The sequence below is a fragment of the Orycteropus afer genome, unplaced genomic scaffold (genome assembly GCF_000298275.1).
Source record: "Orycteropus afer afer isolate SDZICR_OR568_19922 unplaced genomic scaffold, OryAfe1.0 scaffold00084, whole genome shotgun sequence".
Classification (NCBI taxonomy): domain Eukaryota; kingdom Metazoa; phylum Chordata; class Mammalia; order Tubulidentata; family Orycteropodidae; genus Orycteropus; species Orycteropus afer.
This window is the reverse complement of record NW_006921671.1, coordinates 5,649,760-5,665,163: the sequence shown is the minus strand read 5'-3', so window position 1 is coordinate 5,665,163 and position 15,404 is coordinate 5,649,760.

Genomic DNA, 15,404 nt, shown 5'->3' with positions numbered 1-15,404 from the left:
TACAGACACCAGTGATACAAAATACCTGCAGTCCTTACAGAAACAATAGAAGACAGACACAGAGTAATCCCTCACAGACATCCCAACACTGTGGGAGAGAGATCCAATAGAGCAACTGCCTCAGGACCATAGTACACCAGACTCAATTGGCACAACAAAATACATAAAAGCATTGCTCCACATCCTACATTGGGGATTAACGACTGGGGTCTTAAAAGTTTTCAAGCAGCCATCTAGGATGCAGCTAATGGTCTCCTAGCGTTGGATGTGAAGAAGAACGCACGCACACACACACACACACACAAACCCAAGGGCATTTAGAAGCAATCAACCCTAGGACACAATGGCCCTCAGACCAGAAGAACCGGATGGTGCCTGGCTACCAATGCCAACCACTCAGGAAGAGATCAAATCTGGAGGTCCTGGATAGAGTAGGAGGGAAAACATGGAACAAAATCCAAAAACTCAATAATGACCAGAATTACTGGTCAGATGAAGTCTGACTTCCAATACTATGGTCTTGAAATATTTCAGCGCCTGGAATAAAACTCACCCCCAGGGGCAGGCTCTCAGCCAAATGGTTAGCGAGATGTACATACAGACCACTCAACCCAGGATGCCACACCCACACACTCAATGGTAATACATCCCTTAAAGCAATAGACCATGAGACACCAAAGGTCCAATATTCAAATTGAGGAAATGCAGGACAAACAGGAGTGCATAATTATGAGGGGCACAGGGGGAGTGTTGCACGGTAGGGAGGGGAGGAGACTGGGTTAGGACTGGACATGGCGAATGGGGAATGAAACTAAATGTATGCATGACTTTGAGTGTAAACAAGCTCTTAAAAAAGGAGAAAAAACATAAGAAAAAAAAAGAGCACAGTGCTCAAGGCAGACATTCTTTATTAGTTAAGCTCAACTCTTGGTTGGTTTTAAGAAGACTTCAGAGGATATTTTTGGTTTAAGATTTAATGATTATGTCAGGGCAATAGTGTCAGGGTTCATCCAGCCTCTATGGCTTCAGGAAATCTGGATTCCATGAGAATTTGAAATTTTGTCCTGTATTTACCCCTTTTGGTCAGGATTCTTCTGCAGAATTTTTTTTTTTTTTTTTTTATTTGGGTGAGATTTACCCAGCAAATTCATTTTCCATACAACAGTTCATATACATTTTGTTTCATGACATTGACGCCAATCCCCACAACACAACAACTCTCTTCCCACTTCCTCCCTGTGGTTATTTTTCCCCTATGTCCTTCTTTCCCATGCATTCCTGCCCTCCAAGCTACCTCCCTGTGCAAATACTGCCCTGCCCTACAGAATTTTTTTTATCAAAATGTTCACTAATGGTAGCTGTACACAATCTAGTTCTAGTCTCATGGCAGAGAAAGTAGTTGTTCATGGAGGCAATTAGCCATACATTCCATCCTCTCTTCTTATTCCTGACTTTCCTTCTTTGATTTTTCAGTATTTCTTAAAGTACAGCCTTTCTTAACTCATGTGCAAACTTTTTCCATTCATTTCAACTCAATCCAAAAACGTGTGTAAATGTTATTTATAAAAAAACAAAATTGATGTGGGATGTGTATTTGTGCATGTGGTCTGTGTGTGGAGGGAGGTGGTGTGGAGTGTGTGTGGTGTGTGTGCATGTGTGAGGTGTGATTTGGGGCATGCATATTTGTGTGTGATACGTGTGTGGTAAGTGTGTGTATGTGGTGGGTCAGGGGATGCTACAATTTTTGAGCTCCTCATAATTCAGGCTCTACTTGCCAAGAAAGGTATGCAAAGAGGGCTGTGAGGCGCTGCTGACTGTGACATTCTTAACCCCTCTCCAAACCTTCCTGTTTCTGTTTTCCTTCTATTTACAGTGGATTTCTCATGCTCATATCTGTGCCTTTGGCTTCTGATCTTTATCTGACTAAAGAAAGATTTTTCTGATCTCTGTTTCCGTCTTGCCAGCAATTTATGGCATTCACTCTTCATAAGTTTTTCTTTTGATCTTCCTTAACCCTCAGTTAATTTGCTCAAGTGAAGAGCGAAATCTTGGGAGGAGATTAGTGAGGAGAAGGATAGCATTTAGCTTTACCAAATGAAGTGTTTTTGAATTTGATCATTCCCTTCTCACTCAAGGGGAAATTTAGGACGTAGTAGTCTCTTTGATGCTTAACATTCTCGTTAATTTTCTCGGTTAAGTTATTCATGTCTTTATAGGCTACACTGAATATTCTTTGGAATATTTTTTTGACAGAGACCTGGGTAGTGCAGATAGTTAATATGCTCAGCTGCTAACTGAAAGGTTGGAGGTTCTAGGCCACCAGTGATGCCTCTGGTGATCTACTTCTGAAAAACCAGCCATTGAAAACTTTATGGAGCACAGTTTCACTCTGACACAGAGCTGCCAAGAATCAGAGTAACTGCTTTGACTGACATGCTAAAAACAAATTGAAAGCAAAGCAGACCACCAACAACACTGCCTTTTGGTTAGTCCTAAATTTAACTCCTATCTTACTTTTAATATTAGAGACCTTTCACCTTTGGCTTTTACAAATACAGGCAGGTAATAAGGTAATCTGTGAGCTGGTTGTTTACCAGGAAGAGGTGAGTGTAAAAGTGAAGTCAGGGACCTCCACTCAGACATATGCAACTGGTTCACCTCTCCTATGTAAGTTATTTTCAGAACAAAATGCTGCAAATAGAGGCCATAATATTTTTCTTTCCACATTGTTTATTTAGAGAGACATGGGAACCGTCACAAAGAAGATTCATTGGCTTAAAACATAAACTCGGACATCTGCTTTGTTTGAGTTAATGAGGTTGTGGTTTTAGAGTCTCCTCTTCCCTAGCTATCACCTCAGTCCTGGGAAAATGGCAGATCTTGAAATTTATAGGAATTCTGACCTGAGGGGTCAGGAAGTGCACAGGAATGGAGAAGGTGGGTAGCAAGGAGACTGACCTTTGATGGAGTGTATTTCCAGAAGACAAAATAATGTCATCTACAGTTCTGGTTTCCACAGCACAGTGTTTTAAAACACTCAGAGATGATTTACTCCTTCTATAGGGCCTCTAAGGAGCTCTGGAGGTGTAGTGGTAAAGGCATTTAGGTGCTAACCAAAAGGTGGGTGGTTCCAACCCACCAGCTGCTCCATAGAAGAAAGATGAGGCAGTCTGCTTCTGTAAAGATTTACAGCCTTGGAAACCCAATGGGGTTGTTATGATTCAGAATCTACTCAAGAGCAGTGAATCTGAGTCTAATAGGGCCTCTGGCATGTGGAAAGCACTGGAGTCTTTTTAAATGACTTCCCTTCCCTTCTAATTCTAAAGATTACCAAGCCAAACCAAACTCACTGCTATGGAATCGGATTTGACTCATAGCGACCCCTCCTTGGGTTTCTGAGGCAGTATCACTACGGAAGTAGTTTGCCCAGTCTACCTTCCAATGAGTAACTGGTGGATTTGAACTGCTAGCCTTCTGGTTAGCATTCAAATGCCTTGGGCACCACACCACCAGAGCTCCTAATTCTAAAGGTTGATAACCTGTCATTTTCTGATGGGGGGCAGAAATTCTTAAGTAATTGGAATATCCCTAATCTTAAAATTGTGGATAGAAATCACATATATATCACCCAAGCAAAGTTTCAGGGAATAATAATAATCACTTATAGGTTGAAATTTACTGTGAAGAATTTTATTTTATAAGATCAGTTATTGCCAATTCTGTTAAATTAACTGGGGCAAGGCTAAAGGCTGAAAGAAGCCTTAGAGTAAGCCATGAAAGCTCTGGATTAAAATATATTTTTTTAAATGGCCTCATTCAGAAATTTTTCAAATGAGAGTCACAGTTGAATGAATGAATGCTGTATCAAATTATCCTAAGACAAAAAAAGAGAAGCCAGTCTACCAGAACAAATGCAGCCTGCTTTGTTTGGGGGACAAATCATTGTTGCAGTCAGTTTGGAAATGTCACTTTTAAGTCAATGAGAGTTGTGTTCAAATAAGAGAGGGATGCAAGACCCTATTATGTTCACTGGGATGTGATGTTTTGCCTCTGAATGGTTTCTACAGTGCATGAAAATTCCTTTTTGGGGAGGAGCTCTTTAATGTCTTGAACTGTTTCAGGTTTTACAAAGTGCTTCAGTTTTTACATCTAAAGGGCAGACATAATCACATTGGAATACCAGTCTTTGGCCACAGAAATTCTGACTTTCTGGACAATCTTTTGAACTCTTAACTTGTTGAAAACAGATGACTGGGAAAACAGATTCATTGGCTCATGTGGGGAAGTTGTTTTCTGGAAGTGATCCAGGGCTTACACTATTTCAATCCAGCCTTTTTTGCTGTTTTTGGTGAAATGCCTCCGGGACCTCCGTCCTCCTTGTTAGTTGCTGTCTAGTTGATTCCAACTGATGACCATCCTGTATGTACAGCGTAGAACTGTGCACCTTATGGTTTTCAAGACTATGATCTTCCAGAAGACAGATCTCTGGGCCTATCTTCCAAGGTCTTCTGGGTGGGTTGGAACTGCCAACCTTAACTGTTTGTGCCACCAAGGAGTCAGCCAGGTCTCACACTAAATCCAACCCAGTCATTTTTTCCATCTTTTGGTGATATACCCACTAGAGCTCTGGCCTTAATAGGGTCAATTTGAGCGGCAATGGTATCCAGGGGAATAAGAAGTTCAGAGGTGAGATTAAGCAAAATGGATCTGACAGGGAAATTTATCCATTGCCAAGAATTGACCAATTTGTCTGACAAGTGTGAGATTTATTTAAAAACAAAACAACAATCAACCAACCAAAAAAAAAAAAAAAGAAAGAAGAAGAAAAACAACCAATTGCTATCAAGTCAGTTCTGAGTCATGGTGACCCTGTGTGTGTCGCAGTGGAACTGGACCCCACAGCGTTTCAATGGCTGATTTTTTGGAATTAGATCAACAGACCTTTCTTCCAACATCCCTCTGGGTGCACTCAAACTACCAACCTTTCAGTTAGCAGCCGAGCATGTTAACTGTTCGCACCAACCAGGACAGGCCGAAGCAGCTTGGCTGTCTCAGTTCATTGTGGCAAAGACTAAATTTCCCAATACAGTGGATAGCTCATGAAGTCACTTCACTTTTGTTGCTGGAAATACTCTCTCCAACACTATTAAACTCTTCTGACAGATACAATAAAACACATAACGTGACTGATGATTTTTATATCATTTTGAAATAAGTATGATTTTTTTTTTTTTTTTAAGACAAACTTCTCCATGGAGGAAAAAAAAAAAAAAAGGAGGGAAACCAGGCTGCTGCTGCTGGAGCCATCCTTACTCAACCGAGTAAGCCCCAGGAGGGCAGAGGCCAGCTTCAGGACGAAATATCTGCTTGCTTTGGCTGCAGACGTCCATATAGAAATAAACAAGGGATGACACTTTGTGCAGTCTGATAGCAGAAACACAAATTTTTGAATGGTCCTACTAACCTTTTTATTTCTTAAAAAAAAAAAAAAAAGGACACTTTTGAGGAGAGCAGATTTTATACATTATCTTTTGACATAAATTGCATGATTTCCGTTTTACTTTTCAGGTAGAAGGAAAGCCTTAGTGACATATAGTCTGTAACCAGGGACCAGTCCAGCTTTGAGAAAAATTAGAAAATGGACTCCTTGTTGCTGTTTCTCAAGTATGCCTTAACCCAAACCAAAAACCTCCTGCCATCGAGTTGATTCCAACTCATAACTATCATATAGGACAGAGTAGAACTGCCCCCACAGAGTGTCCAAAGTGGTAAATCCTTATGGAAGCAGACTGCCTCATCTTTCACCCACGGAGCAGCTGGTGGGTTCCAGCTGCCCACATTCTGGTGAGCAGCCATATGCTTTAACTACTATGCCACCAGAGCTCCTCAAATATGCCTTAAGATAAACAATAAATGTTGCAAGTTGCAGCGTCAAATTTCTCATGGCAATTTTAATAATAATAAATATCAGTGCTAATTAGGAGCTTGGGAGCTCTGGTAGCATAGTGGCTAAAGGCACTTGACTGCTAACCAGAAGGCTGGTGGTTCAAATCCACCAGCAACTCCTCGGAAGGAAGATGGGGCAATCTACTTCCATAGTGATACTGCCTTGGAAACCCAAGGAGGGGTCGCTATGAGTCGAGTCCGACTCGAAGGCACATAACAACAACAACAACAACGATTAGGAGCTTAAACGGCGTAGTGCCTAAGGCATTTGATTGCTAACCAGAAGGCTGGCAATTCAAACCCACCAGCTACTCCTCGGAAGGAAGATTGGGCAATCTAGTTCTGTAGTGATACCGCTTCAGAAACCCAAGGAGGGGTCGCTATGAGTTGGATCTGACTTCACGGCAGTGAGTTTTTTTTTTTTAATCATTGCTAATTACTTTTTAAAAATTGTTTAAAACAATACTAAAATCAGCATTTATTACATTCTGCTATGTGCTAGTCACTGGGCTAAGTGCTTATAGACATTTAGTCTTCAAGTAGTATTTTGAAGTTGGTATTATCAGCCCCATTTCACATATGAGGACACTGAGGCTAAGAAAAGGAATTTGCCTAAAGTCACCAAGCTACTTGGTGGAGCTGGTATTTGAATGCAAGCAATCTAACTCCAGAGCCAGAGTGCTTAATCTCTAAGAAGAACTAACATTTGGGAGCTTGTTCTTTGTTGGCAGGCAGACACAGATACTATAGATACTATTATTATCATAATCTTAAAGGTAAGGAAACAGAGAAATTAAAAAACTTTCCCAAGTTCACACTGCTATTAAGGGGTGGAGATGACATGTTAACCCAGTCACTCTAACCCTAGACTCTGAGCATTTAATTTAATGTCTGTTGTTTTTGTGTACTATTGAGTCAATTCTGAATCATAGCAACCCTGTAAGACGGACTAGAACTGCCCCATAGGATTTCCTAGACTGTAATCTTTACAGGAGTAGAGTGTTATGTCTTGCCTCCCTTGGAGCAGCTGGTGGTTTTGAACTGCTGACCTTTGGGCTAGCAGCAGAGCACTTAGCCACTGCATCACTGGAGCTCTGCGTTTAGTGTCTAATGTAGTCTGACTGGTTAGGAAAGATATTTCCCCATTTAGTAAGGGTATTCTCGTTATTTTTCTAGGTATTTAGATGTATTTTAATTCTATTATTTAAAATTTAAAAAAATGAGGCTTAAATTATCTTGCCTAAATTGCCATTCTAATTAATTTGCCCTTTGTCACTAGTTGAGTGGAGTCGGACATGACTCATAGTAGCCCCTTGGGTTTTGGAGACAGAATCACTACAGAAGTGGATTGCTCAACCCAACCTTCCTTCTGAGGAGTGGCTGATGGGTTTGAACCGCCAACCTTTTGGTTAGCAGTCAAGTGCCTTGAGCACTATGCTACCAGAGTTCCTATCACTAGTAGACAGTGTCAATCGGGAATAAACTGTAGCCTGCAGGATGGTAGGGCTTTTTGCTGGCCTAGACTACCCTCTAGTGGTTGGTAGAAAATGATGACGCTCAGGCTATTTGATGACTGGGAAATAGTGGATTAAGAGGACTTTTAAAAAACGTAAAGATCAGTCATGAACATATCTCTGAAAGTATTTATTCTTTTAGTACTTTTTACAGAGAAGAATATACAAACACAAAAGGTACTATGAATTTAGTAGCTCTATTATGTGAACATGTATTTTATTTATCTCAGTATTATACCATACTTTGGAAACAAAGTGATATGTAGAAGCGTGTCCTATTTGCTTGCTGTTGTTGTTGTTATATGCCGTCAAGTCGGACCCGGCTCGTAGCGACCCCTCCTTGGGTTTCCGAGGCAGTATCACTACGGAAGTAGATTGCCCTGTCTTCCTTCAGAGAAGTGGCTGGTGAGTTTGAACCGCCAGCTTTCTGGTTAGAAGTCAAGTGCCTTAGGCACTATGCTACCAGAGCTCCTTCCTATATACTTAGGGTATAGACAATGCTTCAGATACACTGATGGATCTGGAGCTCCCTTGCAATAACCCCATGATCCACTCTCCATCCACCACCCTATCCTTGATTCATACGTTGGTGATGTCTACCTTACAGTATGAGCTGAAATACAGGGTATTGCAAGGGCATCAGTGAGAGTAACTTTACATTTAAAAAATTTAATGTGTGCAAGAAAAAGTTAAAGTGTAACCCAATATAAGTTTGAGTTTTTAAACAACGGAATAATTCTTTCATTCATCCATTTCATAAACATTTAATGAGTAATTACTAGGCTTTCCTGTAGTCATTCTAGCCATTGAGGGGAGAGAATTAAACAAGACAACAATGGAAAATATTTATTATTCAACTGTCTCCATTCAGACTGGAGCAATCTGGCAAAAGCCCCAGGTAAAATATAGATATTTAAGCAATACTATATAAACAAAAGGAGTACTAGTGGCTGTTAACCACGTCAGCTATTCAAACACACCAGCTGCTCCGTGGAAGGAAGATGGGGCAATCTACTTCTGTAAAGATTTACAGCTTCAGAAACCCAATGGGGGTTGCTATGAGTCAGAATTGACTCGATGGCAGTGAGTTTGAGACAAATAGATACCAAACCCATACCAAATCCACTGCCATCTTGTCGATTCTGACTCACAGCAAGCCCTAGGACAGAGTAGAACTGCCCATAGGGTTTCCAAGGTTGTAAATTCTTATGGAAGCAGACTGTAACATCAGTCTCTCAAGGAGCAGATGGTGGGTTTAAACACTGACCTTTTGGTTAGCAGTTGAGTGCTTTAACCACTGTGCCACCAGGGCTCTTAGACAAATACTTTCCCCACATCAATCTATAGGTCCTACTTTTACCTTCGCCCCCTCACCTGTGCTCCTTTCATTTTGTTCCCTGCTACTCCACTTCCCCTGTCTCAGAAGAGAATCCAAATACTGAGCAACAGCTCCCATTTCTGGGTGCTGGGATCCTGAGGAAACTCACCATCAGTTTTCTCCTGGATATTTGGGTAGTAAAGAAATTCAATGAGCTATTTCTAATTTTCGTGGATGGAATAACTGGGTTAGGAAAAAAGGAAAAATATATTGATGGTAGTGGCGAGGGGTGCATGTGTTTTCTAATTTTGAACGTATATTTTTAAAAATTGGAATAAATTTCATATAACATAAAAATTATCATTTTAACCTTTTTAAAATGTGCAATCAGTGACCTTGAGTACATGCACAATGTCATGAAAGCATCACCACTATGTACTTTCAGAACATTTTCATTACCCCCTCTTTCTCTGACAACCATTATTCTTTCTGTCTCTATGGATTTGCCTGTTCAGGATAGTTCATATAAATAGAATTGCATGATATGTAGCTTTTTGTGGCTTCTTCCACTTAGCATAGTTTTCAAGGTTCATCCATGTTGTAAGATGTTTCAATACTTTATTGGAAGGGAGTGTGTTGGTTCAGGTATTTGGAAAGTTCATGTTAGGTTGAGCTTCAGAGTTGCTTGTTTCAGTAGCTTACTGTGCAACCAGGATCCAACCTTGTGTAATCAATGCTTTAGAGAAAGAGGTGATTGCTGTGGACCATGCTCATGGGTGAGCTGCTGCTAAGATGAGATACTCAGGAACCAACTTGGGAGCAGACTGTGAAGCAAAACTAACAGATCTGTCCTGGAGAAAGTACAGCCAGAATGCTCCTTGGAAGCGAGAACGGTCAGACTTTGTCTCAACTACTTTGGTCATGTTGTTGGAAGGAACCATTCCCTGGAGAAGGATATCATGCTTGGTAAAGTGGAGGGTCAACAAAGAAGGGGAAGGCCCTCAGCGAGATGGATTGACACAGTGACTGGAACGATGGACTCTGGTATAGCAGGGATCGTGGAGCTGGCACAGGACTGGGTAGTATTTTGTTCTACTGTGCATAGGGTTGCCATGAGTCAGAGACGACTTGATAGCACCTAGCACCAACAACATAAATCCTTTTAAAAATCCTCAGAATCCTTAGGGAATCACAAGAATTCCCACAGGATATTGGTTTAAGACTCAAACCATTCAAAATGTATTTATTACCATGGTTCGAAGTGTCACAAGCAGACATGACAACCTCCAATAGAAGAACAGGGTATCTTTTTCTATGATTCTCTTTTTAAGAGTGAAAGAACCTTTTCTAGAAGCCCCACATACTCTTTGGCTAGAATTTCAATAAATGTCCATGCCTAAAACACACACACACACACACACACACACACACACAAAAACTGACCTCGAGTCGTATCCCACTCATAGCGACCCTTCCTTGGTTTTCTGAGGAGGTATCACTACGGAAGTAGATTGCCCAACCTTCTTTCTGAGGAGTGGCTGGTGCATGGTGAATTGGATAATAGTAAAACCTTAGATTGATCAATATATTCTCCTAAACTGAGGATAGGATTACCTTTCCTGAGAGGGAGAGTCCTGAAGAAAATTGGGGTCCTGTTTACCAAGAAGTACTGTGCCATAATCTTAACTAAGGCTAGTTGTCCCCCAATATCCATCCTTGCTAGATTTTAAGGAGCTCTGGTGGCATAGTGCTTAAGGCATTTGACTGCTAACCAGAGGGCTGGTGGTTCAAACCCACCAGCCACACCTTGGAAGGAGGATTGGGTAATCTAGTTCTGTAGTGATACTGCCTCGGAAACCCAAGAAGAGGTCGTGATGAGAGGCAGTGGTGGACCTAGGGCAGAGTGGTGGGAGCCAGCAATCTACCCTGTGCAGGCAATAAAGGGTGACTTGTCTAAAGGAGACTTAAAAACAGTAATTAAAACAAAACAAAACAAAACAACTCACTGCCTTCAAGTCGGATCCCACTCATAGAGACTCCTCCTTGGGTCTCCAAGGCGATATTACTATGGAAGTAGATTGCCCAATCTTCTTTCCGAGGAGTGGCTGGTGAGTTTGAACTGACAGCCTCCTGGTTAGCAGTCAAATGCCTTAGGCACTACACCACCAGAGCTCCCAAAAAACAGTAATAGAAGCCACTAAAAGATGGCCTGTTTTTTGTTATCACATTAGTCAGCAATTCTAAATAATGTCAGTGATAAAATAACTCCCTGAAGAAAAAATTTGGGTCTAAGTTCTAAACAATTGCTGCGTTTTCTATCTAGTTTTAATAATATACATATGAGTTTTCAATTAACACATTTTTATTACTTATCTTTTCATAAACATTATGTTCTACATTATGGAAGTTAATTTGGAGGACTTCCAGTTTTGTAGTTGGCCTGTATAATAGGCCAGACTCATTAGAAATTGAGAAGAATAGAAACAATAGAAATTGTGGAGAAGATCATTAACTTTGCAAATACAAAGCATGAGGAAATAGACATTTCAAAGAAGAGTCTCAGGAGAAACAACAAAAGATGCTGAGCTTACACTGCCAGAAGAAATCAAAAGGACAATTTTGAATGCCTCAATTGTTTCCACCAACAACTGGACCCTCTTTCTAAAGGAAAGGATCAAATGAAGTCAATGTTTCTTATCATTAAGCCATTTTCTCTGCATTTTGTGGAAGAAAATTTCATGATTTTTTTTTTTTTTAACCAAATATAATGTTGTTGTTGTTGTTGTTATGTGCTGTGGAGTCAAACCTGACTCATAGCGACCCCTCCTTGGGTTTCCGAGGCAGTATCACTACGGAAGTAGGATTGCCCAACCTTCCTTCCGAGGAGTGGCTGGTGGGTTTGAACCGCCAGCCATCTGGTTAGCAGGCAAGTGTCTTATCCACTATGCTACCAGAGCTCCCACCAAATATAATAGAAATTTATTTTCTGATGAATTTTCTAGTGAATGCATTTTAAGAGATTTTTTTTTTTTAACTGCAAAGATACTTGACAACTGCCAGAATTGATCCTGAGGTGTGTAGGGAGGAGACAGTATTATAAACAGTCTCAAGGATTTACTGTGAAATGGAATTGCTATGACTGCCAATCTCACCCTTATGTTTAAGGTTTTTTTTGTTTTTAAACTATTTATATACATAAGGAGCTCTGGTGGCACAGTGGTTAAAGCATTCAGCTGCTAACCCAAAGGGCAGTAGTTTGAACCCACCAAGTCTCTGCAGAAGAAAGATGAGGCAGTCTGCTTTCATAAAGATTTACAGCCTTGGAAACCCTATGCGTTGCTATGAGTTGGAATCGGCAGTGGGTTTATTTGTGTATGTATTGCCTTAGTTGAAATTTTCAAAATTAAAATAATTAAGTGTTTTTTTTAATCTAGCTATGAGTGGAGACAGCTGTGCTGTCTATATTCAACATGTGAAAAAGTTTGATTTTGGTAGCTGTTGACAAATTTGCAGAAGTTAAGGCTTAAAAACAGAAACTGTGATGAATTATTGCTACAGACCAAATGTAGGCAAATTTTTGTCCCCTTTCCAAAAAAAAAAAAAAATCAACCTATTACATGTTTCCTTTTTTGTACTGTAATATGGTTTTTCATTTGTTCTTCAACTTTGTTTTTATTGACTTGATTATATTATTATGCCAAGGCCCTGCGGAGGCCACAACCTTGACAATGTAGAGAGTCTTAGAAGAGGAAATTCAGAGATGGGATATTTATGAGGTTTTAGGGGTGATCTCGTTTAAGGTGTGTCTTCAATGTGGAGGCATGATTGCGATTGAGCAAAATCATGATATGAAAATTTAAGGTTGGTAAATATAGTGAACCTAGAATTTTAAAATGAGCCTTGGAAAAGTAAATGATTATCTGATAAACTCGGTTAGGCTATTGTTATGGAGAGCTATTTATTCCATTAAAGGCAAACAAATATTCTCTTGTTCATATAAATAGATTTTTTAGGAAATTCAATTTCATCTTCCTGGTCAAGAATTTTCTGGAAGAGTAAAGTCATGTTAATGCAGACAATAAGCTGTGTGGCTTCATATTTCTTAATGAATGTAAAGTTCAGTAAAGGGAATTTGTCATTATCTGCATTTCTTTTCTGGCTATCATTTTTGTTTCCTTTTATGATTATTTCTGAAAATAATTTTGTTGTGTAGAAGAGGATGTTGAAAATGATCTGTTTTGGGTGTTGGCTAAGCTAGGCAGGCCTGCTGGAGGGATCATATAAGAACATCCTACAACAATGGGAGTGGGAGCAGTAGGGCCACATGATCTTCGCCTCATACCCACAAAACCAAAAAAACCCAAGCTCACTGCCATTGAGTTGATTCCGACTCATAGTGACCCCCTTTGGGTTTCCAAGGCAGTAAATCTTTATGGAAGCAGATTGCCCAGTCTTCCTTCCACAGAGTGGCTGGTGGGTTTGAACTGCCAACCTTCTGGTTAGCAGTCAAATGGCTTAGGCACTACACCACCAGAGCGCCTTCTCATACCCACAAGGGACTGAAATTCAGACTTTTAATGTTATCTACAAATGAGGCTATACAAGCAATCTCAGAGATATATGAGAGGCCTAAAAGAATTATTCATCATTCACTTTTTCTGGTGTATTAAAAATATTAGTTTGTTAAATGTAAACATAGATGATCTGCTACAGTTTATATAGCCCTATTTTAGTATACTAGTTATCACCAGTTGTCAAATGTATTCTAACTTATGGAGACCCTTTGTGTATCAGAAGGAGCGCTGGTGGCGTGGTGGATAAAGCGTTTGGCCGTTAATCAGAAGATTGGTGGTTCAAATCCACCAGCCACTCTGCAGAAGGAAGATGGGGCAATCTGCTTTCATAAAGATTTACAGCCTCGGAAACCCAGAGGGGGTCTCTGTGAGTCAGAATCTACTCTATGGCAACGGATTTGGTTTGGTTTATGTGGGTCAGAGTATAGCTGTACTCCACAGGGTTGTCAGTGGCTGGTTTTTCAGAAATAAATGGACAGACCTTTCTTTCGAGGAACGTCTGGGTAGAGTTGAACCACCACCAACCTTTTGGTTGGCAACCAACTGCTCTAACCATTTGTATCACCCAGGGACTCTATTTTGATATAGATTCCTTCTTAAAAATTAAAATAAAATAAACAAAGAGCAGCACTGTAGCTAAGCTCCAAAATAACTTACAAAGTATGAGCAAGAAATAGAAATATTTTCCTGGAGACACTTTGCTCCAATAAACTTTCCTAATGCCTGTACAAGATTATAATGACCTTGATATGACGCGTACTTCGAAAGTTGGGCAGTGTACAACCTGCCCTGTCATGCACAGAGGCCTGATACAGAACCTCAGAAAATGCTAGTGCCCAGGTCTCTCTATATCTTAGGGTATGAACAGTGGCTTTTTTAAATCTTAGGACATGGGGGAAAAAAAGATACTTTTTCGATATGGAGAGTTCAGACTATAGCAGGGTGTACCAGTTGAAAATGCTGTCATATCAAAGTTAATAAGCCAAAATTGAAGTCTCCCAAAGTGCCCAGCTGGCAACTCAGGAGCTGTCTTTGAGTCAGAAATGGTAGGAGGTGACCTGTCAGAAAAGGAAGAAGCTACTACCAGGATTGGCCTTATCCACAGATAAGCAAAGTTTATACTGTAAGGAACATTAAAAAGTCATTTACACAGAAATAGTTTTCCTGTCATTTGAAAATGGCTACACTTTCAATTTCTTTATGACTTACAGGTTGTTGTTATTGTTATGTGCTGTCCAGTTGGATCGGCTCATAGCAACCCCTCCTTGGGTTTCCCAGGCAGTATCACTACGGAAGTAGATTGCCCGCCAGCCCTCTGGTTAGCAGTCAAGTGCCTTAGGCACTAGCTACCACAAATAGATATCACCTCGTTCACACCTCTCACTTCTCCATGAGAAATTGCAGTCTAGAGATGTTAAATGACTCATCCGTGGCCCCAGAGTAAGGGTTTGTATTTGGCTTTGCTGTCCTCCTGGGCACCTGGAGGGCAAAGGAGTTCTCAGAGAGGAGAAAGGGCATCAGAAAAGGGCGGGTAGAAGATTCCAGAGACACAGGGGCCCCACTTCACACTCTTTAGGGGTTATGGGAAAAGGAAAATTATAATGTTATAATTATAAAACCCTATAATTATTATGAATTGACTAGATGGTAGTAAGTTTGGTGTGGTTTTGGTATAATTATTACAGGGTGCTCTGGTGGTGCAGTGGCTAAAGCATTTGGCTGCTAACCAAAAGGTCAGCAGTTTGAACCCACCAACTGCTCCTGAGGAGAAAGATGAGGCAGTTTGCTTCTGTAAAGATTTACAGCCTTGGAAACTCTGTGGGGCAGTTGTGTTCTGTGCTGTAGGGTGGCTATGAGTCGATAGCAGTGGGTTTGGTTTTGATATGATTATTATAAACTCTAAAGCCCCAGAAAGGGTGGGTGGAGAGGGGGAAGGGGGAGACACAAGAATATTCGTAATATTGAGAAGATTATAGCTGAAAAAAGAAACCATAAGCAGTGTGTAGTGAACTTTTCATTTCATTCACTAATTCACTATATATATTGAGCATC